We start from the raw sequence: 25,676 nt of genomic DNA, 5'->3' as shown, positions 1-25,676 counted from the left end.
GTTTCCATCAAGCAACAGGCTCTGGCATCGCCAACCATAAGTGAGCCGGCAGCAGAGTTCCAGGACCGCAGAGGAAACGTGGAAGCTGAAACAAGGGAGGTAAAATGAAACCAGCAGGTGGCCATTCCTCCCAGGGATGTTAATGGAACACCATCGTACAAAAGGTAGACTCGGAGGGAGGAAACTCAGGTCCTGGCCCCGCGTCCGCCTCCACTCCCCATGGGATCTGTTTGGGGATCAATTAACCTATTTAGGTCTTATCATATCACCCTCTGTCCCACACTTCCAGTACCCTCGTGGGTCTCTCTCACCTGGGGATAAAAAAAAGAGATGGAACAGACTCAGTATCTAGCCTCCTCTCTCTTTTTTCTCAGGATCTCTCCCCTGCAAAACACGTCTAAGATGTTGTCCACACTCTGGAAGAATTCCTGATGGAAAGGACAGACAGGTGGGCAATGAGAGAGCCGTGTGCTGTGTCTCCATTACCGGGGTACAAATAGGAAATTGGCAGATGGTCACTCAGGCTGCAACAGGGCTTCACCACCCCAGCGAGGCAGCAGTCACACCCACAGCCAGGCTGGAAGTCCACAAGCTTTCCATGCAGAAGGCACGTTCTACCTGCCAGGGCCGTTAGGGTGGGTGACACACAGCCCAGGCAGCTGGCTTCGCCCCACCCCAGCCTAAGAAGCAAGGTACATACTTGAAGTGGCCATCCAGCTGGGCTAAGTGTCCTTTTGCTAAATCCCTTCAGCCTCCTGGAATTTCAAAGATTAAACCTGAAACCACTGACAGCTCCAGTCTTGGCTGGAGAACCTGTTCCAAAGGGTGGCAAGGATGACTAACAATAACTGAACATAATCCCAAGCAAGCCTGGTCTTGATTGCTTATATTTCTCTTTCATTATTTTTTAAACGATGGGGTTCTCCAATATTTACAGGTGAGATCTATAACAAATTCCCCTACATATGCACCCAAAAGAGCTTTTACAGTTTTGTTTTTTTTTTTTAAAGATTCCATTTGTGACCTTGCGCATGTAACCCACGCTCTTATAGTGGGGTGTATATTTGGTTGTTCAAGTCACAGCTATTTCCACTTCTAGGTGGAAATGCATTTAATCCTTCTTACAGATCAGAGCTGTAAGTACCGGGACGTAATGGAAGAAGAGGCCTCTGAATGTCCTACCCCAGAACAAACCGAGATGAGAAGCCTTGTACTTTATTTGAACCTGGTGAACTTACAGAAGCTCACACTGCCCTATTTAAATTTCCCAGTAGAATTCTTTTGAAATGCCTTGTTCTGTGGACCAAGGACACTGGATATCATGGATGGAGGGCATCTCGTGTGGTTCAAGTGGGAAGTTTACAAAGGTAGACCCAGTATACACTGGTGGCGTGAATGTTCACATCACCGCTTATTTATGCATTTTGATAAAAAGTAGCTTAAGAGGGTAAAGTCGTTTCTGAGGTTACAGCATTAGGAGGTGGTAGAGAGCCCCCGGGATCCTCGTTTGGCCAACTCATGTTCCTTTTCACTGCATCATAATACTCCATGACCCCCTCCTCTACTTTTGGAACGTGCATTGTTAGAGGTTCTATCAGGTTCTGTATGGTGCCTCAGACATCTCAGAATGAACCATGCATTGGAAACTTACAGAACAGTGGTTTTTAAACGGGGCCCTCAGGAGCCCCTGGCTTCCATAGAAAGGTCTTGGAAAGTGGGTGAGAGGGGCTGAGGTGGAGAGTTCCAGGCCCCAATCCCACTTTAGCCAAAATGAGACAACTTTTATTGGCATTTTCTATTAGACTTCCATTTAAGATCTACTTGATTTAAAATTTAATGAAAAAAGAAAATTTGAAAACTCGTATCTTGAGAGAAGTCCCGACATAGGTGAGCACGCCATTCCGAGCACTAACAAAACACCTGTGGGAAGAGAATCAACCAGCCCACCTCTTTAACGATGCCGAGGGAGTCGCCTCTTACTAGGAGCAGAATGGATGCATAACTGGACCTCATTTTAAGAATATAACCTTTAACACCTGCCACGAGTTCTTCCCAAGGAAAGTGCTGTCTCTTCCTTTCTTTACACTTTCTGCAAGCAGTGGTGTCTACTCTTTTCATCTGAAGTTCAGCAAACTACACACTGAAGAAAGCATAACTAACTGACAAAGAAAGGAAGAAGCTATAGAAAGATGTGCTGTGTGGGGGAGGGTGTAGCTCAAGCAGTAGAGTGCATGCTTAGCATGCAGGAGGTCCTGGGTTCAATCCCCAGTACCGCCTCCAAATAGAAATAAATAAACTCAGTTACCTCCCCCTCATTTAAAAAAAAAAAAAGAGAGAAAAAGAAAGATGTGTTGCATCTCAGGAGCACAATCTGGGCTGTAGGCGCTTTCCTTTACACACAGCGAAGAAGTCACCTTGCATTCAGGCCTCTGACAGTCCGGAGAGGGCCAGTAATGGAGGCTCCCCTCACTGAACACACGCCAAGCAAAGCTGGAAACTGGGGAGAATCTCCCTCATCTCCACCTTCCCATCATGTACTGAATTTCTGCTCAGAACTGATGAGATGAGCTGCTGGCTTGGCTCTAAGACTGTTATTAAAGCTTCTGAATGCACCCTCTTCAGTGAATCCAAGGAAATTGATTTCCACCCCACCCTCCCCACCGCCCAGGCTCACTCGGCAGCAGAGAGCGGAAAAGTCAGAAGGTGCCTGTTTCAGAGAGCATACGAGCGCAGGAGTCCAAAGCCCTGCTCCTCACTCAGCTCAGTGCAGCCAGCTTGGCTGAGACTCTGGGTCCTCCAAGCCAAATCCAGCGCGATTAATCACGATTACAGGTGAGCGTCTAAAAGGGTGCAGTCAAGCCGGACCCAGTGACAGCCGACTCTGACAGCCGTAGGTGGCCACAGCTTTTGTGAGCCTCAGGTAAAGTGGACGGATCTCCTCTTTTGAAAGCCTCCCCTGAACTCTTGGCAATTGTAATATGAAAAATAATTGAATTTTCAGGACCTCCTTTTGCCCATTATTCCAAGCCAGGAGATGCTTTAACTCTGTCCTCCCTCTTAACCTCCGCGTTATCAATGCAGGATAGCACATTTCCACCACTTCTTCACAGCTGAGCAAACTGAGGCGCAAACTGGTTAACTAGTCTGCCTGGGGCTTATGGGGGCAAAACGTAGCAGAGCTGGACTCTGAACACAGCTCCGAATCCTGACAAGTCCCGTCCTCTGTCTAAGGCATCCGCGATCCCCTCAGGAATCCCTAAATGGAGCGAAGCTTTCTCCATCCCCACTCTGCCAGGGAGGCATCCCTGCCCAGGGACACCGCCGCCGCTGCCAGCCACGCCCCCGACGACCCACGATGCCTGGAGGAGCCAGGCTGCCCGTCCGCCCCACACAGCCTCCCAGGGAGCCATCCAAGGTAGCAGCCTACTGCCTTGATCTTCTCTTCATATTTCTCTGAACTGAAGTGGATTTTTTTCAAAGGAGCTTTGCTCCTGAGCCCTGGATGACCGAGAACTCATTCGAGTCTGCCCTGCACACTGGGCACGGCCGTGCCAGCATCGTCACTCACGCTCTGCTCCTCTCTGATCAAGCGCACCCCTCTTCCTCTCTCCCTTTTTTCCTTCCTCCCTTCCTCCTTTCCTTTTTTCTTTCCAGCTAATAAGGGGGTGCCAAGTTCTAGGCACCAGCACAGATGCTGGGAATCCCCACCAAGTACTAAATGCTTTCCAGGCATCGGCTTATATCATTAAATCCTCCCGAGAACCTCCTAAGACAGTCTTATGACTACACCCATTTTATAAACGAGAAAGCAGAAGCTTAGCTGCATTAAATACCTTATTCAAAGTCACAAGATAGGAATTGACAGATCAAGAGAACACACCCAATTCCATCTGAAATCAAAGTCTATGTTCATTCTTTCCTCCATACATGGGGCACTGCCAATAATCTAAATGCTGCCAATAATCTAAATGCTGTCCTGGGTAACCTCATTCCACCTGGAAAAGATCTCTGCCTTTTAGAGACACACACACACACAATGATGGTGTTAAAAGAAAGGGCAACCAATGATGGAAATGGGGATGGTAGCTGCATCTCAAGGAAGAGTCATGTCACTGTGACCATATAAGTGGGCACTTTTAATGACACAGAAAAATAGGAAATCCCAAGTGAGCCATCTCTGTTACAACAGGCATGAAATGTGCTATTATGTCATCTTCAAATCAGCACAGCACGAGAACTAGAAAGAGCATGAGTTGTAAGGAGAGTTTTGCACTTGACAGACTCAAGGAACTGGACAGCAGGAGGCAGGCTCTTTAGAGAAGACAGACAACCATCTTCATCAAAGATAAAGGACTGAAACCCCGAGTTCTTCCTCTCATTTTCAAGAAACAACTTTCACAAAACTAAAATTTGAAAGACCATCTTTGTTCACCAAATAGTTCTGCTTAGACTTCTCATTAGAAAGATTACCAAGTATTTTTAAAGAAATAAGATCAGTTTATTTCCTTATTTATTTTAATTAACCAAATGGAACCTGCTTATTTACATGCTTTGTTGCTGGTTGAAGTGATAATCTCTTTAAGTTGCTGTTTGAAAACTGTTTGCACAACTGACGTGCAATTTCTTTCACAAGTGGTCCTGCTCGTGCGCTGTAAGGCTGTACAGTGTCACAGCCACGTGCTGAGCACGTCGCTGGCCCTGCCATTCCCTAGGACGGGAGCTCTTTGAGGAACAAGGCATCTGGCTGTTTCCGGAAAGAAGCTTCACCATGAAGATACTCTGCGGGGTCCACCACTGCTGCTAATGATGCCCCTCACTACATTAAACTCGCAGAACAGCCCTGGAAAGCAGGACTCGATTCCCAGCATGATGACTCTGAAGGAGGCGTGGTTCTCTGAAACAGAGATGCCCTGGTGCTTTGTCAAAAACCCCTCTGACGTTTTACACAAGACTTCTGGAAACAGCTGGTTCACCAGGAGCTCTTTGCTGGGCTGTGTATCTACCTGTTTCACAGAGTCCTGTCTCGACTACAGTTTGTTAAAAATGGTCTTTTATGATTTCACGCTCAAGACCAAGATCATCTCACAGAGGCATCTGGAAAATGGAGGTTTTCATCAGAATCCGTCATTTGTGGATTCTATTTTCCTGGGCATCTTCTCCGAATAACATCCTTTAATTGGTTCTCCCTGAAACCACATGTGTGCCTGACTCCTAGTCCACCCAGTTTTGGACAGACTTGCCCAGAATTTCCGGCTGGCTCAGTGAAAGGGTTCCTCTCTATACATTACCCACCGAGACTGAGCAAAATGTGACACACAGACACCGGATCAGCAGGACTGGAAGTTGCTGTGAACTTAGTCTGAGACCCCCTTTAGCAATCACATGCCCAGGCCGTTTATTTATAGCACCAAGGGCCCACCACGGGGACTGGCAATGTTCACTTCTGCAGCTACATGTGATAATTCATTTGGCAACTTTGGGCAAGTCACAGCCCTGCCTGGCCCTTAGGACCCCCACCTCCGACATGGGGAACTCTATAAGACCATCGCATGATCTTTGGGTGATGCATCTGGAAAAGGCTACAGGTGGCCCTGCCACTCACGCAGTGAGGGTGAGATCTCATAGCAAAAATGGTGGCCTCGTAGGATGGGAAGGAGAGGCAGGGCGCTTGGCAGAACTGAGGAGTCAGGGAGGCCTAAGTGTAGGTCTGGAAGAATCCATGCTCTCCGTCTCTCACTGGTCTTTCGAGAGTAAGTGGCCTTTCTCTCCACATCCCTTCCTACGTAAACCTGGTTTTAGGAACGTCTCCACTATCAACCCATTTCAATGACAATCAATGACACCGTAATCACAGCGCAGCTATTCCCAGGATAGCTATTGGCTGTGCTTCACTTCTGACCCCCAGGCAAGAAAACTTGGGAGTCCCCTGGCCTCTAGGTGAAAAGAAATTCCAGATCTAAGGAACTGTAGCTAAGAATAGAAGTGAGCCTGGCCCATCCGTTTGGAGGGCAGAGGACTCACTGATGCCTTGGTGAGTCCTAGGGAGCAAGCCTCACTCTGGGACGGAGGACAAGCAGGAGGTAGGCAAGGCAGATCCAGCTGCGTCCAGCCACTGCCCTTTGCCAGGTCTAAACGAAAGGCATGTGAGGATCAACAGCAGTGGCCCCATCTCTCCATTCACCCTAATGTTTTCCGTGACCTCATGGGATATTAACAAGCATCCTAATTCAAAGATGCACAAACTTACTTCTACATAATATTGAAAATAATTTGGCAGTAGGGCTGCTTTTAATTACTGACCCTCCAGGATCGACTGTGTGCAGTACAGCAGGCGTTCTTTACAGCCACGCCCCCGGGAGCGCTGCCCTGTTCTAAGGTGTAAAATGTTTTTATCATAACAAGAACAGTGACGTACGAGATTGACAAAATACTTCTACTCTCTAGACGTAAAAATATTTCAAACAATGATCTCACTTAATCAGCCCAACAGAAATGAAAACTGTGAAGGGACAGAAGCTGTCCTGCGTGTCTGACAGATGGAGGAAATGAGGCAAAAAGAAACCGGCCAGGGACTTGCCCAGGGAGCTTGCCGGCTGTACGGGTCTTGGTGTAGAAGGGATCCTAGTGGGTGATCATCCAGACCCGCCTCCCGCCCGTGCAGGAGCCCCCCTTCTCCCACTCCTCTGACAGGTGGATACACAGCGTGAGCACTTCTGAGGAAGAGCTCGCTGTTTCAGTGCTGAAAAAGTTCTGCCTTTATTCAGCTGAAATACGCCTCATGAAAATTCACCCCCCTAGTTCTGAGGAACAGGAACTAACTGCTTTTTTTTTTTTTTCACTGTCAAGATCTTCCTGCTAAATAGGTAAAGTCAACCCCATTTTACAGATTAGGAAACTGTAATCAACACATGGCAGGCCCACAGTTAAGTCAGAGCCAGACACCAAGCCCAGAGGATCTGAGGCTCATCCTCTCCCACGCATCCTGCGGTCCTGTCCCCACGCCACAGCGCGCTCATCCTCCTGCCGCTGGCCGTCCCTGGTGCATTTGATGACCAGGTGTCGTATCCACGCATCCCCCAAGGGCTTTCATCTCTTCTTCCCTGGATGCGTCATCACCGCCGAGCTTTACAAGTGCCTCCCTCAAAATGCGGCTCTCAGATCTGAGCACGCGTGCCAGTGGGAGGAGAAACTGGTACTTAGTGTGTGTTTTGTCCTGGCCAATTTTTAATAGCTGCCTCTCTGGCAGGGAAAGAAGCCTCAATGTAAGGCATCTGCCAATTTCCAGAGTGTAAATGCTCCCATCACTTCAGGCTACCAACTTGAACGTGCTGACTGCAGAGCTGGGAACACAAGTGCCCTGCTGACTCTCGCCACCGTGAGCTGGCCCCAGCACACCACCGTGCCCCTGAGACTATCTGCTTAAGGCCACTGACAGCTGGGCTGGAAGTCAGGCCAGGTGACTTGCATGGAATGGGACGTTCCAGTAAACTCAGAAATGAATCCTTCTCTGTGCAAAGCTGGGTGTGAAGTAAGCCAAGCTTTTGAAGGGATTAAATGTGAAGGATGCTGGTATTCTTGCAATAAATTCATTCAATAAATATTTATTTTTCCAGTGGCTGGGGTATGAGAGTAAAAGCAAAACAAAACAAAAAACAAATAAAAAACAAAGTTCCTGATTTCAATGAGAGATAATCAAGTAAAACAATAACAATAAAAATATAACAATGCTATAACCTGTGAATCGTAATAAAAGATAAGAAAAAAAAAAAAAGCAGAAGAGTAAGGCATGTCCTGCTTTAGATAAGCCAGGCAGGGAAGGCCTGTCTAATGAGAGAAGATCTGAGCAGAGACCCAAATAAAGGGTGAGAGAGAGCCGTGTGGTATTTGGGAGAACAATGTGCAAAGTCAATGACATGGACACGTGCTCAACGTGTTGGTGAAACAAGGAGACTGGTGTCACTGGGGCCGAGCGAGCAAGGGGATGGTGGCCGGAGACAGGAGCCGAGTCAGGTCATGTCACACACAGCCATCAGGTGTTAGTCCCCAAGGTCTGGGTCACAGCGCATCACTCTTAAGGACGTGGGCCATCACTGGAGGAGATCAGGCACCGGGCATGATCTGAGTTACACTGTAAAAGGCTCCCCCTTTGTAGAGATGGCCCCACAGTGTTTACTGATGGAGTGAGAGGGAGAGACAGGCGCGAAGGACAATGCCAAGGGTTTCTGCCTAAGAAGCTGAAAGGATGGAGTTACCATCCCTGAAAAGCTGGGGAGATCAGGGTGGGTGGCGGTGTCAGCATGTCCATAACCCATGAGCAGTGCTGTCACCCGGCCTGTCTTGGTTAGAATGCGAGGGGTGCAGAGGGTGTCCTGGGCAAGGAGACTTGAAAGTCGTGTGAGATGTGCCCACCTTGTAGGCCACACTGAGAAATCTCCATTGCTGGGGACTCGAGATGAACCCAGATCAGTGTGGGGAGTTGGCTTGCTGAATGCTTGTCTGCCCCCCAAATTCATGTGTTAAATCCTAATCCCCGAACTGATGGCAATCTGGAGGCAGGGCCTTTGGGAGGGGATTAGGTCATGAGGGTGTAGCCCTCATGTGACTAGTGCCCTTGTCAGAGAGACCCCCAGGGAGTTCGCTAGCCCCTTCCTCCACGTGAGGACGCACTGAGAAGGCAGCCTTGGGACCCAGGAAGCAGGTCCTCACCAGACAAGTCAGCCGTCACCTTGATCTTGGATTTCTCAGCCTCCAGGACTGTGAGAAATAAATTTTCATTGTTTATAAGCCACCTGAGCTGCGGTAGTTTGTTACAGCAGCCGACGGACTGAGATGGCGCAGAGCCTGGCCCCGCTTCGCCTCTGCCCTGGCTGAATTTGTTGGGTGTGAGATTCTTCAGGCCTGTAGACCCATCACCTCTCCTCGGCTGGTTCCACTCAGGTCGAAATGCCAGCTGTGTCTTATTGGGCCCACGTGAGTGCCAAGGACCCACATTCTGAGGATACCTCGATGAACAAATACGATACAGCCCTGCCCTCATGAAGCCCAAGAGTCTAAGTGGGGAGACAGCGTTATCTTGAATAACAGAAATAAATGTAGAGTTGTGCTGAGTCTTTTTTTAAAGTATGAGAGAAAAAAAAGTGTGGGTGTGACAAAGAGTTAATGCAGAGAGACCTGATGTAGAATCTGGGGCTGGTCAAGGAAGCCTCTCCTGAGGAAACGACAATTCAGCTGTGCCCCAGAGGATGCGTAGACATGTTGCTAAACAGAGAGCTGTGGGAAGCGCCCTTCTGGAGACTGAACGTCACCCTCAAAGACCTCAAGCAGAAAAGTGACTTGCAAATCGGAAGGGCCCTGCACTCTGCCGCGTGAAAAGAAGGCTGAGGTTAGGACTCCTGAATTCTAACCAAATCCTGTCATTCCCTGGCACTACGACCACCCACTCATCATCCCTGGAGCTCAGTTTACTCACCTGTGAAGTGGGAATGCAGATGAGGCCCCAGATCGTTGACCAAGGCTCAGTGTGCCTCACTTAAGGGGGATGATGGGGAGGGGGTGCCGTACCACACCAACAGATGGGATGACCGGGGTGAACCTCACAGCCCTGCCTCTCCCTTGCCTGCCCTCCAGCCTGTGACCCTCTGCAATCTTTTCACATGGGAGGGCTGTGGACAATGTGGAGGGGCTTCGGCCATGGTTCTACTGTGGTTAGGTTCTAAGTGGCCACCTCAGCATAATGTAGGCAACTTGCCTTCCTGGGCTGGGGGCAAGGATGGGCAGGAGGTGGTTGGAAACGCTGGCGCTTCTGTGTAAGCTTTTATTAGAAACAGGGGATTCCCCAATGTTCTTTCAAACTATTTTGGCCACACATTAAATGCCCCAAGGTCAAGTTTATTAGTGCATCTAACAGCCCCGAGTGCTCTTGGCTTCGGTGCCAAATCCCTCTTACCTCCCCTCCCTCCCTGGAGCTTTGCAATTCAGCCAAGGCAGCTGCTTCTTCCCCACCGACCCCAGAGTGGGTCAGTCTGGGTACAAAAATAGACTCAGGCAGGCAGTCCCTGCTTTCATGGGGCCATCACCAGAAACCAGATACATTCAGGGCGTTCTCCAATAAAGCGAAAGACGAGCTGGTAGGCGACACCATGGCAGAACGACAGAGCTTGGGCCGGTCCCCAACCCAAGGGGCTGGGGATTTTCTTGTACCCAGAAAGGGTACTCAAAAGCGCCTGGGAAAGGTCTTTTTCCTGTCTGAATTTCAGCTTCCTTATTTCTGAAAGAGATCCCCAAATCCTGGCTCACGCGCGGGCTTTATGGGAAATTAACATGGGATGGGGGCTGTGAATGCCCCTCATACGTGTCACACAGACAGAGGACGTTACCCAGGGCATGGTCGTTTCTGCTATTCCAAACCCGCCGAATGACCGTGGCGAGGGGAGGGGAAGGCCCACCGGGCCCTTTGTGGAGCTGGCTGCTCCCGAGCTGGACTTGGGGTTCACCTCAGAGGAGCTGTTGCTGTTGGAAGCCCCAACTCCACACTTGGCCTCATGGGAACGTGGAGGGGACAGGCTGTTTCCTACAGCAGTGGTGGGGAGCATGGCCAAGGGCGGCCGTGGGGACACTGCGAAGAGGCAGAGGGCACCCAGAGGCCAACTGAGTGTAGGGTAGGGCGAGCTGCCTGGGTTTCCTCGGGGTCTCTGAGCAGCATCCCCTGCCCAGAGGTGCCCCTGGAGGAGGTGGGCTGCGGGCTGGGCAGGGCTCTCGGCATCTCATTACTGAGCGGGCCTGAATCAAAGCAGCCCCGCGCAGCTGCTGTCCCCTTTAATCCATTCATCATCAGAAGTGATTAGCATGGATGCCTCAGTGCCGAAGTAACTGTGTGTGTGCGATCAAAGCCATGGCTCCTGCCCACCCGCTAGAGCTGCCTGCACCTGGGAGGGCCGGGAGGGCCGCGAGCCTGGGGCCTGGGCCAGGCAGCCCCTGGCCATCCGAGGTGCCAAGGGCTCCCTGAGCAGAACCACAAGCAGCCAATGTAGCCTCGCCCGAATGAGGCTCAGCGGCCTCTGGGAGGCCCCTGGCCCAGGTTTCCCCTTGGTTTCCCCTTTGGAGGCTGGCGTTCCCAACCCAGAGGCTTGGGGGAGCAGGTGGAGGCAGGGGGCGACTGAAGACAGCAGGGTGCACTCAGCACTAGGTAGGCTCAGGAAGGGTTCGCAAACGCTCATTTACAGAAGAGGACACCGCGGCCCAGACAAAGGAAGCATATTATATGGCTGGTAGGAACCTGTGGGTATGAGCAGGGATGGAGAAAAGGAGGGGAAGAGAGAAGAGGCCAGGAGTGAGGACGGGACAAAAGTTGCCCCAGGTGATGCACAGCTGGCAAGAGGCCATGCAGGCCGACCGGTGCCGAGGGAGGAAAAGAACACAAGTGTAAAGAAGCAGGGGCGAGGAGCTGGGGGTCAAGACGTGCTGGGCTTTTAATAGCTCATAGCATCCTTCTTACATGCCAGCTCTGGTCACTTTCAGCCACGTCTCCCCAGAACAGTGAAACCCCAGCCCGGAGCTCAGTCTCTATTTATAAATTCTGCCCGAGTAAAGCTTGGTATCCCACGTCGCTCTGGCCGTCCAGATTATCTTTAAGATCCAAAGGAAGACTCAGTTCTTTCAAGAAGCGTTCCCAGCCCTCCCTTCTCTGAACTGTCTTACCAGGTTCTATCTGGACCACTTGCTTGGTACTTAGCATACACTGTCCTGCTGATAGCCCCCGGGGGGCCAGGGAAGTAACTCCTTTGACTCTGGGATGGTGACGATGATGGCACTGATCTTGGTGACTAGGGTGGAGCCCTGCTCCATCAGGCAGGGTGAAGCCCCGCCTACGGGCAGGCTGAAGCCCCGTCTACCGGCAGCCATTGGGCAATGCCTTTCCGTACACCCCTCCACACCTGCTCTGGGGCTGATCCGGTCCTGAGTGCTTGACAGGAGACTGGGAGCTTCTGAAGGGCAGCCCCAGACATTGGATGACTTTGCATCTGTCTCCGGGATCAAGCACAGTCCTCAGATACAGCAGACCTAACAAGTGTCTGCCCAAGGGTGAATGAAAGACCCAGAAAGTTCTCTGCATGAACATGTCCTGTGATTGCACTTGGGCATGGTCAGAGCGGCTGCCTAGAGTTGCTGCAGTACCACCAAATTTCCTGACTCCTATTCTCAAGGGACCACAGAAGGCAGAAGAGCGGGGAGCAAGGCGGAGAGGGGCAAGCGGTTTGTATGGATGATCCGGGTCTATAGTAACACTGCCTGGGAGTGGCCCCTTTGAGTTCGGGGAAACTCTGGTCTCCCCACATGGAGCAGAGTCCTTTGGGAGTTTGCACGTCTTCTTTTAGATCCCAATGGATGCCTGGGATGCAAATTCCATGGTATATCATGAGTTAATACAAGACACACATGTGATAACAGTTTACCCGGCTGCAGTTCCCACCACTGGTTTGGGGGGATAAAGGAACACTCCAAGTCCAACTTGTGTAGGACACCGTGGGGTCCTTCATACCAAGAATGACCAAGCTTGGGAGCTGAGGGCTAAGTGGGAAGACTCGGGGGCAATTTAGAAACATCTATAATACAGCCCAACCCCAAGAGGACTGCTCTTTGTCTTGCTGAGTTCTGCGTCATGCTGGAAGGTAACAGAATACTCCAAAGGCATGAAAAATAAATAATAGTTGCCCAGTGTGGGGTGGGTAACTGCCAGGAATAACTAGCCTCTATTTTGATAAGCTCTCACGTCTGCTGGATGCATCACACAAATCTCACTTGTTCTCATAACAAGTGTTCTGAGCAGGCATCAGTCATCCCATTCTGAAGTTAAAGAATCTGAGGTTCAGTGGGATGAAGTCATTTGCCCAAGACCACACGGTTGGAAAGTGGCTGAGTTGAGAGCTGGGCTCCTCTGTCTCTGACCCCACGGGGCGTGGGCAGAACCCAGGCCCCTCTGTGCCCACCTCCCCTCTCTGCACACTCACACTTCAGGGCCGTGCCAGAGAGGCCAACGCGCCCAGACCCACACTGCTGGAAGAAACACTAGCGCGTATTCAGATAGAATCCTCTTTTTACAGATGGGCGAACTAAAACTCTGAATGGTTAATCATCTGCTCAGCACCACGATGCTAGTACGTGACAGGCGCAGACTTACAACCCAAGCCTCCGGCTCTCAGTCCGGGGCCATTTCCACTGAACTGTGGTCTCTGAGAATAGAACGGTGTCCGGGAAGCGGGGACGTGGACGGGGTATCCGGGGCACTGGCATTGCAAGGACAGCCCTCTACTTGAAATGTCCAGAGGTAATTCACTAACAGGTTGCCAGCAGGGGCACAGGGGACCAGTGCAGCAGATCAGGGTGGCTCTGGCACCGGCCTCCCTGCAGGAACATAGCATGTTGTATCCACATGGCCTTCACGGCCCTGAGCCACCAGAGACTCGCAGTAAACACAGGAGACTGGGGAGAGCAGGTGGAGATTTTCTTTCCTGATTTTTGAGAGTCCACAATTTCAGCTTAATTTGTAACAGAGAGCAAGCAGACAGAAACTGACAACAGGGCCATCAGCCGTCCTGTCAGCAGTGCTCAAGGCGTGGCACTCCAGCACGACTCGAGCCAGCTGTCCAACGCGCAAAACGACCTTTGGCCCCATCCTTGGAGAAATGTAATTCTCTTCATGCTTCTTTCTGTCCGCAGGGAGTTAGAAACCAGAGCTGCCAGAATAATCAGAAGGCTTCCTAATGACCACGCTCAAACAAGCAGAGATTACGCATTGTCGGAAAGGTAATCTGCAACCCTTCTCATCTGTTTCATTGTGTTTCCATTTTTTTAAAACTACCTTTTGAGGAAGAAATGAGACAGTTGGAGGCCATCCCTGTTCCTGCACCTAGAGATGCATTTATCTTCTTCATCTTAAATGCCAGGAGGAAAAACTCGAATGTGGTGAGTTCCGAGGCTTTCCCGTTTTGCAATTTCTAGCCTGTAAAGTGCGTACACGCGCCATTTCTAGATACGGAACCAAACGTGGATTAACTACGTGAACAGTGAGATGACAAAAACAGCTTCTCTGAACGCTGCTTCCCCGCCTTTGGTGATACGTGCATGGATCAGACCCACATGTGCTGATCGGCCTCGGAGCACGGACTATGCTCACTGCGCCCCTGCTCCCATGCTCTCTGGTGGCTTTCCATCATTTCTAGTAACACCTGCAACCCTTCCCGTGGCCTCCAAGGTCCTCCACGCGCACCCCTCCATCCGCTGACCCCTGGCCCACTCCACTCCAGCCCCAGTGGCCTTGATGTTATTCCTTTTATACAATAATTTTCAATCCTTGTCAGATGCACTACAGAATTGTCTGGTGAGTTTTATACACACAGACACACACACACATGCGCGCGCTCCAGGGTGAGGTCTGACTCGAGAGCTTTTTTTCAGAGTTGCCAGGGTGATTACTACGTTTAACCGGGATTGAAGACTGAGGCTTTTCCACGTGCTGTTTTCTCTGCCTGGAGCTCTCTTTCCCAGCTTGCCTCCTGGCACTTTCCTCAGCTTTCCCTGCAGGTCATGATGTGCATGAGAGCCGCCTTCCCTGGCCAGCGTCTCCACATTAGCACCTTATCCCCACCTCCATCGGTTTGCAACCTCTGGACTTGTTCTATCTTTCTTTGTACATTTATCTCCGTCTGACATTTTATTTTGTATTTCCTCCTTCATTCGCGGTCTGTCTCCCTTCCAACCCCTGTCCCCCTCTCCTTCAGTGTGAGCCCCCAAAGTACAGAGACTCGTTTACTCGCTGCTCTACACCAGCGGTGCCCAGACACCAGAGGGGCTCCGTGGGGATTTGCTGAAAGCAAGGCATGCACACCTCTCTGTTCTGCCACCAGGAGGGCTCTGCTGTGTTCCCAGCACTGGAGACGGGTCTGCATCAAGCCACTTCTACCTCATTGCAACACAGCAGGCCAGGTTTGGACTTGCAGCCAACGGCCCTGGGTACCCACTGAGAGGTGACTCAGCTCAGTGCTCTCATCAGGGAAGACGCAAAGTGGAGGATGCTGGCATGATGAATGACCACGGAGGCACTGTGGCAGAACCTAAGGCACTAGGCAAACAGGCACAGCCTGAGTGGCCTCTGGCTGGGGCTGGCTACTTCGGGAAACAGGAGGCCTAGAAGTGAGGAAGCAGGAGTGGACTATGGGTCAGACCCTGCAGCCATCATGTAGACTAGGACTCTGAGCTGTGTCCTCCTAAGCACTGCGGTGTTATCTCTGTTCTACCCCGCCCCCCCGCCCCCGTGCTCCCAACTCTGACACCTGTATGGCTGTGCTTCACCCCCTCTTTCCAATGTCCATCGAGCCTTGGATCTGATGCATGCATGAGAACCCAGCATGGCCACTTCAGTTAAGTTTCTTTGAGTGACCAAGACTACCCACGTCATTATAGAGTTCTCTGGAAAGGACCACACCTTTCATGAGCTCCCAGCCACAGCCCCATGTAGGAAAGGTCTGCATAAGCTGGGGATATGGTAACAGTCACTGAGACTTATTCAAATTTATTGATTTGGGCAAGTAGAGACCACAGTGGATTTTGACTGAGATTTCCGTATAGTATTGATGAAACAGCCAAGTAGAGATGTTTAGGACTAATTAAATAATCTCAATCACACTAAGCTATGTGAGATTCCTCTAGAATGTGGACTTGGTCATTCAACAGACATTTCCTGAGCACTCACTGTGGACCAGAGCAAAGGGGACCATTTCTTGCTTGGGGCACTCATACCCTGGCGGTATCTAATCACCTAAGACTCTTCCTTTGTCTCTTTTTCTTTTTCTTTATTTAACATATTGGGCTCAGATATTTCAATTCACAAGGTTCACAATGATAGCCGGGCACATACTGTGTGATTCTCTTTACAGGAGACGCCCTGAATAGGGCAAACGCAGAGAGACAGAAAGTAGATTAGTGGTGTCCTTGTGCTGGGGTGGGGGAGGGGGTGGGGAGTGACTGCTAATAGGTATGTTCCTTTTTGGGGTGATGAGAATGTTCTGGAATCAGTGGAGATAGTTGCACAACTTTGTAATACACTAACACCCACTTAATTACACACTTTAAAAGAATGAATTTTCTAGAATGTGAATCATATTTCAATTTTTTAAAGGATGCTATGGGACCATTAAATTTTTAAAATCTGAAGGAACAGGACTGGGCATCTGAACTTTCTAAAAGCTCCACAGGTCACTGGGAACCACAGTCAGGGTAGAAACCACTGTGCTCACTCCCTGAATCATCTCAAAAAGAGGCTATAGCAGATTAAGGGTTAAGCCCTCCTGGCAACAGGCAGGAATGTCCTTCAGTAAATCCTGGGGAGCCCTGAGTTTCCTGGTGGAGGCTCAGGGAGGCTAATGTTGTCAGGCACCTCCAGGCGTCCCCTCTGCTAGGCACCAGGGACACAGGAAAGCCAAATGCGGACACAGCTTTGCACAAAGCGGATGCTCAGTACTCATTTACCCCGGGAGGAAGTGTGGCTGCCAACAGCGGGGCCACACAACCTGCAGATCTTGATTGAATTTCTACATGTACTCCCCAAGTCGGCCCCAAGCAGATTGCCCCCTGGAGTTTAGAGTATAGATGGTAATTAATTAAAATGGGGCTCCCCAGTGAATACAGGCAAATGAGAAAGCAGTGGTTCGGGGTCTAGCCTTGCCTGGAACAAGGCAGAAAGGGAGCACGGAGCCAGCTGCCCAAGGGAAGGTCCCCAGAGCAGTGGGGCAGAGCTGGGCATATGAAACGGGCCATCCCTGTGGGGGCCTATGGCTCGGAGACCCCCGGTTACAGTCTCCCTCCAAATTCAGAGCACTGTGCAAACCAAAAGGGAAATGAATCACCCAGAGGCAGGAGGCTTTGCTGAAGAATGTCAAGCAAAACATCCCGGTGCCTTGAGTGGGAATTCAGCTCACGGGGGCCCATGTAGGTTAATGAGAGGAAGTGTGAAGCCTCCTGCTTCTTGGAAAAGTTCCGTGCGGGTAAACGGCTGCGATTAGGCAGTTCTGAAGGGGCCAGGCGTAATGAGGAGACTGAAAATAGAGGCTGGATGGCTGCCTGAGGCTCCTGGAGGCGTCCCAGGCCCCTGCAGGACCAAGGGCCAGGGAGGCTGCGTAACTGTGGGCGGGAAAACCGGCAGAGTCAGAAGCAGCTCCACCAGTGTGATAACCGCACTCCATCAAGCCCCCGTGGCTCTGAGTCTAAAAGAAAACGGGGTATTTATTTCTTCTCTAATCGCTACAACTGAACCCTGGCAACTGCCCCGCAGTAAACAGAACGGCCGGTTGGAGCTTTTCTTACCATTCAGAAAAAAAGCTCCCCCTCACACAGTCAAACCTCATCAGTCACTTCCTACGAAGACCCTTCTCTCCACAAAACCAGCCTCTCCCCTGGCCCCAGGCATGAGCGTGCATGTCCCATCAGGGTGAACAGCACGCTCTTCCCAGGCTGAGTCCCCAAGCTCGCATGGCGCCCTCAGCCCTCCACGCCAGGGACTCCTGACTGTCTCATTCTGGAAGCTTCCATGTGTTGAGATGCTTCCCCAGCCATCAAGACCCTCCAGCAACCTCCTCTTCTGAACTTCTAAACCTCAGCGACTGAGCATCCTCATGGGGACACTCGGCACGTGCTGCCTAGCCGGGCTGGTCAACCGAGCCGGGTTTGTTTTTCACGTGTCCCTCCGGCTGGATGGTAGACACTGATGGGACAAAGCCCATGTTTTCTCTTCCCTCAGAGCATGATGATGCCCCGTTTTCTTTTAAACTCAGAGCCGAGGGGGTTTGATTGAGTGGTTTGGAGCAGATCTATCTGGCTTCAGAGCCCAGCTCTGGCCTTATTCACTGTCCACGCCTGAGCGAGCGGCAGCACTCCCCTCACAGCGCATCCTCTCCCACGCAGGTGCGGGTTCTGCACACTTCCATGCGTGGCCTCCACAAAGCGCTGGGTAGGAAAGGAAGAAGCAGAAACACCTCTCTCGAATTGAGGTCAGAACAATGCAGTGGCTTCATAGTTTTTAGAGTGTGTGTGTGTGTGTGTGTGTGTACGTGAGAGAGACAGACAGAGGCAGAGAGAGAAGGGAAGGGGAGAGAGGACGGGGAAGGAGGGAGAGAGGGGACTGGCAGAGGGCAGAGCCAGCCAAGAGAGGGAGGGGCTCTCCTGGGGGTGGGGGGTGTGAAGGCTGATATCCTGGACAGAACGTGGACAAACTAGAAATCAAAAAGCAAACAGCTGCTGATAGCAAATACACCCTTTTTTTGCGCCACATCAAAGAGCTTTCATTAACAACTAATTTATCTGAGTGAGAAAATAAATTCCCTTATCGCAAAGAAGTGTATTATAAGTCAAAGAATTGAACCCCACCCCCACAACACACCCCCCCCCGAAAAAAATATATATGTGATAGGAGTGAAAATTAAACCTTTGGAAAAAGGATAAATAAGAATCTGGATCAAAGACGAAAAGAGTTTGTGGACTCGAGAGGTCGGCAGGGCCAAAGTAGAGACTTAATTTGTGGAAAGTTGCATCCTCTCTCTGCTGTGGGGACTTTGAGAATGGTGTTTGCAAAACTGAACAGTTTCTGCATGTAAGGGTAACAGTCAGCGAGGATACACAGAGCCTCTGCAGGTGCAAATCGGGGGCTCACTTCCCAAATCCTACTGTGTGCCTAGTCCCACGGTGGGGGCACCGGGATGGGGGAACGGCCAATCCTCCCATGTCCATGAAGCTGCCCATCTACCGCCTCCACGTGCCCGGCCTCGAAGGGCCTGCCCTCAGCCCGTGGTGCTCTGTGACCTGCAGAGAACCCCGTGGGAGAGGCACGAGGTGGAGAAATGTGTGGATGGACACAGAGCAGGCGGGGTTTTCAAGCAGGACCTTGGACAGTGGGTATCAGCTGTCACTCACCTCCCCTGTGCTTCCGCAGATGAGCCACTTCCCCTTTGAGACTCAGTTTTCCCACCTGTCAAATGGGAGAGGCTCTAATTCAAACAAGAAACGTGAGCACAGCAGGTCACTTGGGAGTTGCAGAGACCGAAGGACCAAAGCCAGCCTCGCTCTATTCCAGCCAATTGTTTCCAGAAGCCAAAAATCTAACCCTGGCGTGTCGTGTGTAGACACATTTGTACGCACGTGTGAGAATCTCCTTGTATTCAAATGTTGGCAAATTTTGGTAAAACACTGTGTGGGTCAAAAAGTTGTCTATGGATGAATCTGGCCCCAGGCCCTCAGAGCATGAGGCCTCCGGACAAGATATTATGAGAAGAATGTTCCTTCCTCACTTTTCGTGACCGCCTGGGGGCCTGCCCTCCCACCTTCGCCTTCCCTAATCCCAGATACGCAGTCACAACTACTGAATAGAAGATGGGAGGCAGCTAAAGAAGGGACAGCCCACCAGGGCCTCCCACAGGCGTGGGAGCAGCTCTGGGCTGAGGGACCTGGCTGCCGTCAGTCTCCCGGCCGACGGTGGGTAGACCCTGGGTTCCCTGTGTGCAGAACAGGGGTGCACCGGGAGCTCTCCAGGGTCCCCACCAGCCCCAGGGCCACGGCTGATGACTTCAGCATCTTCAAGTGGTTTTGATAAACAGCTCACGGGAAACCACGTGTAGGATCAGGGTCTACCCTCTGATGGTACCTCGATGCAGATGAGAAATGGGGGCCAAAAGTAAGCAGGGCAGTCAGACCGAAGCCCCCTGCCAAGACTGGGGAAGTGTTTATTTCCTGGTCCCTCCTTCCAGCTTCTTCCCCGCACTCCTGTCTCTCACCTGGCAGGCACCGCCACCTCTGGGGGGCCTGATCCCCACAATCGACATGTTAATTGACAAACCGAAGACCATTTCCTTTTAGGAATTTTAGCCTGTGCAGGCCTCCAACCAAAGAGTGGGCTCTTAAATGATGGAATTTCAGGTACCTGGTGGGTCACTGCAAGATATGGTTTGGGGAGAGCCCCCGGCTGGCGCCCGTCAGAGCCTACGACCAACCAGGTGGTCAAGCTGCCCCAGAGAGCAGTGTGTGGGGAGGGGAGCTACAGGGCTTTCCTATTCCAATAAAAATCGACAATTTACTGTAATTTGGTTGTGATTTAACAATGCTTTTAAAAAGGAAGTAAATGGCTCATAAAGTCTGGTGACCTATTCACTCCTGTGTGCTTCATCAGGGCTCGCCCTGTGCCAGCGCCCTTCACTCACCCTGGCTCCCAGAGAAAGGCCGAGTGGAACCGAGCAAGGGTGGGGAGCCAGGCTCCCTGGTCCTGGCCACAGTCAGCACCGTCACCTCTCCCTCCATCCCTCTGTGCCTCTCTCCCTCCCCTTCCCCACTCCCTCCCTCTTTTCTCTCCTCTCTTTCTGAACAATGGAAGTTGAATGACAATGCAAATCTCAGTCTCTCCTTAAAAATCTGGGCCAGGGAGGCAGCCCTGTCGCCCATATTTATGAGCTTTAAATGGCTTTTATCAAAGTGAGGTCGCACTAAATCACGCCCGAGCTGTCATAAATACAAATGACTTGACATGGGCTGCAACAAGCCTTCGGGGGAAATTATATGACGTGCTGTTGCTGTTATGGTATATCACACAGGGAGCTCATATATTTCCACTGGCAAGGCAATCCGATCCTTCAGAGGCCTCCTAATGGGTGAGAAGAGGCGGTAAGTCGGAGTGACTCACACCAGGGATGGGACGCTCACACACAGGCTTGACAGACGAGGGGCCCGTCTCTGGATGCTAATAGTTTAAAGGACCAGCCTGTTCGTTGGAGGGAGGCAATTGATGGAGTCCTAAATCTTTTATGGGGATTTCCTAATTTAGAATCAATCAGTGATGGGACTCGTTGATGGGACACTGGACCAGCACTCAAAGGACTTGTAGCTCTGGCACTGAGTGTCATCACATGACTTTGGCCATGGATGGTGCTAAAATATGTCCACAAACTCTTCGATGGTCTCCCCGAATCCCCTCCCCTTCAATGTGGAATGGCTCTGGTGACCTCGTGTCTCATGAACAGGTTGTGGCAGTGGTGAGGTGTCTGCTTTACAAGACTAGGTCACAAAGGCATTGCGGCTTCATCATTGGCTCACGCACTCCAAGAAAAGCCAGCTGCCACGTTGTGAGGACACTCAAGCAGCCCCGTGGAGAGGGCCACCTGGTTAAGAACTGAGGCATCCTGCCAAGAGCTGGCACTAACTTGCCAGGCATGTGCATGAGCCACCTTAGATGGCGATCCAACAGCCCATTTAAGCCATCAGATGACCGTCGTCATGACCGACATCTTTCTTGACTTCAATCTCATGAGACCATGAGCCAGAAAGATGCAGACAGGCCACTCCTAGGGTCTTAAGCCACAGAAGATCTGAGAGGTAATAAATGTGTATTATTTTAAGCAACCATATTTTGAGATCATTTTTGTGCAGCAATAGACAGCTAATTGAAGGCAATAAGCTTAAACTCTCTAGGTGTTAGTTTCCTTATTTTTATATAAAGGGTGGACTAAATCCAAGGTTCTAAATCCTGGCTACACCTTAGAATCACTCATGAGCTGTTCAAAAGCATCTGATGCTCAAGACCTTTACCAGACCAATTGAAACTGAGTCCCTGGGCTTGCAGAGGTCCCAGCACCGGCATTTTATAAAGCTCCCCAGGTGATTCTAAATGTACGGCCAGAATTGAGTGCCACTGAATTAAATGCATTTTACATTCTAAAATACGTTTCACAATTCTACAAAAGCCTTGGCAGGTCTGGGAGCTGGGAATGTGAGAGTTGGCCTATTTCTTCATTCCCAAGTTCCTCCCATCACTCCAGATGCCTGGACCCTGTCCAGGAGAGCCAAAGACAGTTCCTTTCCTCCAGCCAGTGCAACCTGGCCCGAGATAAAGAGGTCTGTTTTAAGATGTGAATGTCGTTATAATAAGGATGAGGCCCGGGGAACAGGGAAACAGCCAGATGTGGGGAGAGTGGACATTGATCAATTTTCTTAGCCCATCGCAAAAGAACGTGGGCCATGCCCAGCCTAGCATTCTCCTCTGGCAGAAGAGAAGTGCTGTTGAGCATGGGCCCTCTGTGAGGGAGCACCTCGCCACTGCCGGTCTGGCGAGGGCGGGCGCGGCGCCGGGCAGCGGTCACACACCGGGATCTGAGCCAAAAGCCTCATTGCTCATTGGCCGTGAGAACCTGGACAAGTCAGCTCGTGCCTCTGACTCAGGATGCGTGCCTGCAAAAATGGAGATTATCTGTGTCCCATATTGACCTTGTCACACGGAGTAATGGGACAACAGAGGTGAGTAGCCTCCCTGACAGCAGTGTGCGCACGGCAGGGTGCTTTTTCCCCGAACCGTGAAAACCTATGGAGGGGCTGCCAGGACCAGCACGGGTCTTCTTCTCTGGGAAAAAGAAACACTAACTGTAGAAATAAATAAAATAAAATAACATAACATAACATAACATAAAATAACATAAATAAAATAAAATAAAATAAAATAGCAATATGGATCAAGAACACAATTTGCCCCCTAAGGGTCAGAGAGACCTTCCCGTGGTCTCCGGCCACTAGCAATACGCAGCTGTTACTAGGATTGTTCCCCACCTGCCCTTCCTAAGGAGGTTTAAACACGATCCTCTGTGTCCCTCCTGGACGTCAAGCAAACATCACGTCTGAGCTCCTCCTTCATCCATCCATCTGTTCATCCAATAAGTGTCTGCAGAGTGCTTACCGCACGCAAATGCCCTGCGAAACCACACGAGGAAGGAACGCGTGCTCGGGCTCTCCCTCTTGTCTCAGCTCTCCACTTATCTGGATGCGCCAGCTTGGTCCCCGAGCCCTTGTTACAGCCTCAGGCAGTCTGGACATCCCACAGTACTGCACGCTGACCTCAGCCTTGTGTCATCTCCAACGCTGGCGACTCATTCTGCACAGACAGGACTAGGCTCCCAAGAGAGTGAAGATCTCCGAGAACAGGGCCATGGCCCAGGGTGCTCGGTACCACCTGCTACGAGAGCTGGGGGCCCCGAAGATGCACAGACGGCCCGTGGGGACTGGTAAGCAGTCCCGGAGCAGCAGCACCAGCTTCTGCCTGAGCATCCTGAATCAGTCTCCCTCCTCCCATGTCTGCACATCAGCCTGCCCGTCCTCTGGGCATGAGGGAAGTAGAAAGAAGGGGTTAGACTCTGTGTTTAAGTGGGACATCAGCTGCCTCCCTGGTGGCCTCCTCACCCTGGCTTCCCACTCCAGGGAGCACCATTCCTGTGGTTCGTTCACACGCCTACACCGTTTAAGATGCTGCCAGATTGAGACTTCTAGGAGCTTCCCTTCCAGGTCCTCATCTGTCTACTCTGTAATACTTAATTCTTTGGAAAGAAGCAACAAAAAGGCTGGTTTTTGTTTTTATTTTTAAGATATTAAGAAAATCATTTATTGCTGAGAAGTCACATCAGGCTCTTATCCTTCAAAGCGACAGCCGAGTGTGTATCAGCCTGGGAGAGAGCCCGATTATTAGTTTTAAAGAGCTCATTTCATTCTTTTAAAAATGGGATCAGTTCATCTTCGTCACATCTGTCTGTGCGTGGCTCCTGCAAGCCACAGCCGTCAGCTCCGGGCGTGACGGTATTAAGGCACAGCGGGTGTCTGTGTGGGGCTGCCGGGGTGCATTTCCCAAAGACAACGAGACTTAGCACCTGAGTAATGAATGGGGTTGCTCTGCTCATCTGCATTCAGGAAGGGGCTGGGAAGACAATTCCCATCCAGCCCACCCCACACCCCACTGGCCGGGGAGGAGGGGGGAGCCGCAGTTAGGGCCCACACATCTAAGCAGCGATGGTCTTAAGGCCTGGGAGTAAATAGCCTTACTAAGGGATGCTGCAAAGAGACTACGACCATCGTAAGCCTGTGTCTCCCTCACATGCTGAGGGCCACATGACCCAGCAAAACTGCAGCCAGGTTTCCAGGTACCCCCAATACCTGGTTAAAGAGCTATTTCTCAGGGCCCAGGTTATGGATGAAGGCAAGAGCTGAGCTAAAGTTTCACATAAAGGAAAGGGTAGAATTGTCCACCATTCTGCTCCACATTGACGCCTGCCCTTCTCATCAAGGGCAAGACCCCACAGGGTCTGCGGTGAGTGAGGCAAGGTACTAAATGTCAGTATAAAAGGACCAGATAAGCAGGGAGAGACCCGTACATGGAAATCTGTGACAGATAATACGGAGCAGACAATGAAATGCTAAAGTGAATGCAGCTGGGTGTTACAACACGGCTCACAAAATACAGTTTATGGATGATGAAGAAAGCCAGAGCACAGGGCCAGGCACAGGATGCTCTGACAGAGGGGACCTGGGAGCATCTTCATTACAGAAAGGGGGAGGAAGGGCCCACCTGGCACGGGCCAGCAAGAGGAAACAGGCAAAAAGCGGGAAAGAGACTTGAAAATCACGGAAGGCTGGTGCACATAACAGAGACTGCTTAGAGTGAGAAGCGTGTTTGCCTGTGTCTCTGTCTACACCGATGACTCTGGGCAGATAATCTGAAATGACAGGTAATCAAAACATCAGTTAGCACGCATCTATGTCTTGGAATTAATACAGATGGGTGAGGAGAGTCGGGGCTTCCAACACTTTCCATGAAATAATGCAATGCCTCTAAAGACTTGAGTTGGGAAAGCTGGGCGGCTGTGGCGCTGGTCCTGTGAACCCACCTGGCCCTCCCAGTCCTGCCCACGGCAGATGGACAGCATCGCCTCCTGGGCTGGGGCAAAACATCCATTCTTGCCCCATGTGCTGAGGCCAGGCCTTCCCCCCTGCCCTGCCCTCCTGAGGCGAGGGAGGCAGTTAAGTGATGAGCGTATACAAAAGGCACATTCTCTTAGCTTCTGCAGGGCTGGGACATGTAATAATCCCATATTCATCATCAAATAAGAAATACGTCATAGTGATAGATTATTTCAAAGGAAAAAGGCCTGCTGTGGATTACAGTCCTGGTAATTTCCCAGCAGGTAGCTGAGTTCCCGTGCAGGCAAGGAAGCCTGGCTGGCTGCTCACCCACCCAGAAGGAAGCCTTCTAGCTCTGTGCTCACGGCACACTCTCTAATTTCCTTGCACGGTCAGCGTTAGGCAAAGGAGGGAGTTCATTGCAAAGACTGCTCGCATGGGACAGGGACCGAGACCCAGGGCACTTGAGTGGTGACCCTCCAGCACTGCCGGTCTCCAGGACGTCACACAAGGTGCTGAGTTCGTGGAGGAAAGCCCGACGTAACCTCTGGCAATCTTTCGTGAGGGCTGGCGAGCTCGCACAACTCCAAAAATGAACATGGAAAGAATCTTCAAGAAGAAATGAAAATTGAGGGTGAAAAAATTGTAGCCGTGTACAGTCGCAGGAAAATGGGCCTGTAAACGCCAGGCCCCAACAGTCGCAGTGGTGCGCTGCCTACAGGAACGTAACAGCAAGAACCCCACGGCTCGCCCAGGTCGGGCGTGACAACTGAAGCTGCTAGGGACAGGTCACGGCAAAAACCAAACCAGGCAGGAGCTGAAGAACCCCGGACAGCGTGGCCTGTCACTCTCCCTGGTTGGGACAATGATAAACCTGGTCTTTCTTTTTCTCACCTGCCAAACAAACAATTAGAAACCTCTCTGAAGCCTAG

At 51.0% G+C, this 25,676-nt stretch overlaps 1 protein-coding gene and 1 long non-coding RNA gene across 6 annotated transcripts in view; one reads left to right on the top strand and one right to left on the bottom strand.

Moving 5' to 3' along the window:
* The window catches only part of SETBP1 (SET binding protein 1), a 358,959-nt gene that overhangs the window by 181,036 nt on the left and 152,247 nt on the right, over window positions 1–25,676 (bottom strand). The window lies entirely within an intron of this gene.
* On the top strand, window positions 13,206–15,281 carry LOC135319507 (uncharacterized). Its single transcript, XR_010378155.1, has 3 exons — window positions 13,206–13,324; window positions 13,717–13,803; window positions 14,904–15,281. It is a non-coding gene; the product is annotated as an uncharacterized LOC135319507 (long non-coding RNA).

The sequence above is a fragment of the Camelus dromedarius genome, chromosome 28 (assembly GCF_036321535.1).
Source record: "Camelus dromedarius isolate mCamDro1 chromosome 28, mCamDro1.pat, whole genome shotgun sequence".
Lineage (NCBI taxonomy): Eukaryota > Metazoa > Chordata > Mammalia > Artiodactyla > Camelidae > Camelus > Camelus dromedarius.
The sequence above is the reverse complement of the archived record's forward strand: the minus strand, read 5'-3'. Positions and strand labels throughout refer to the sequence as shown.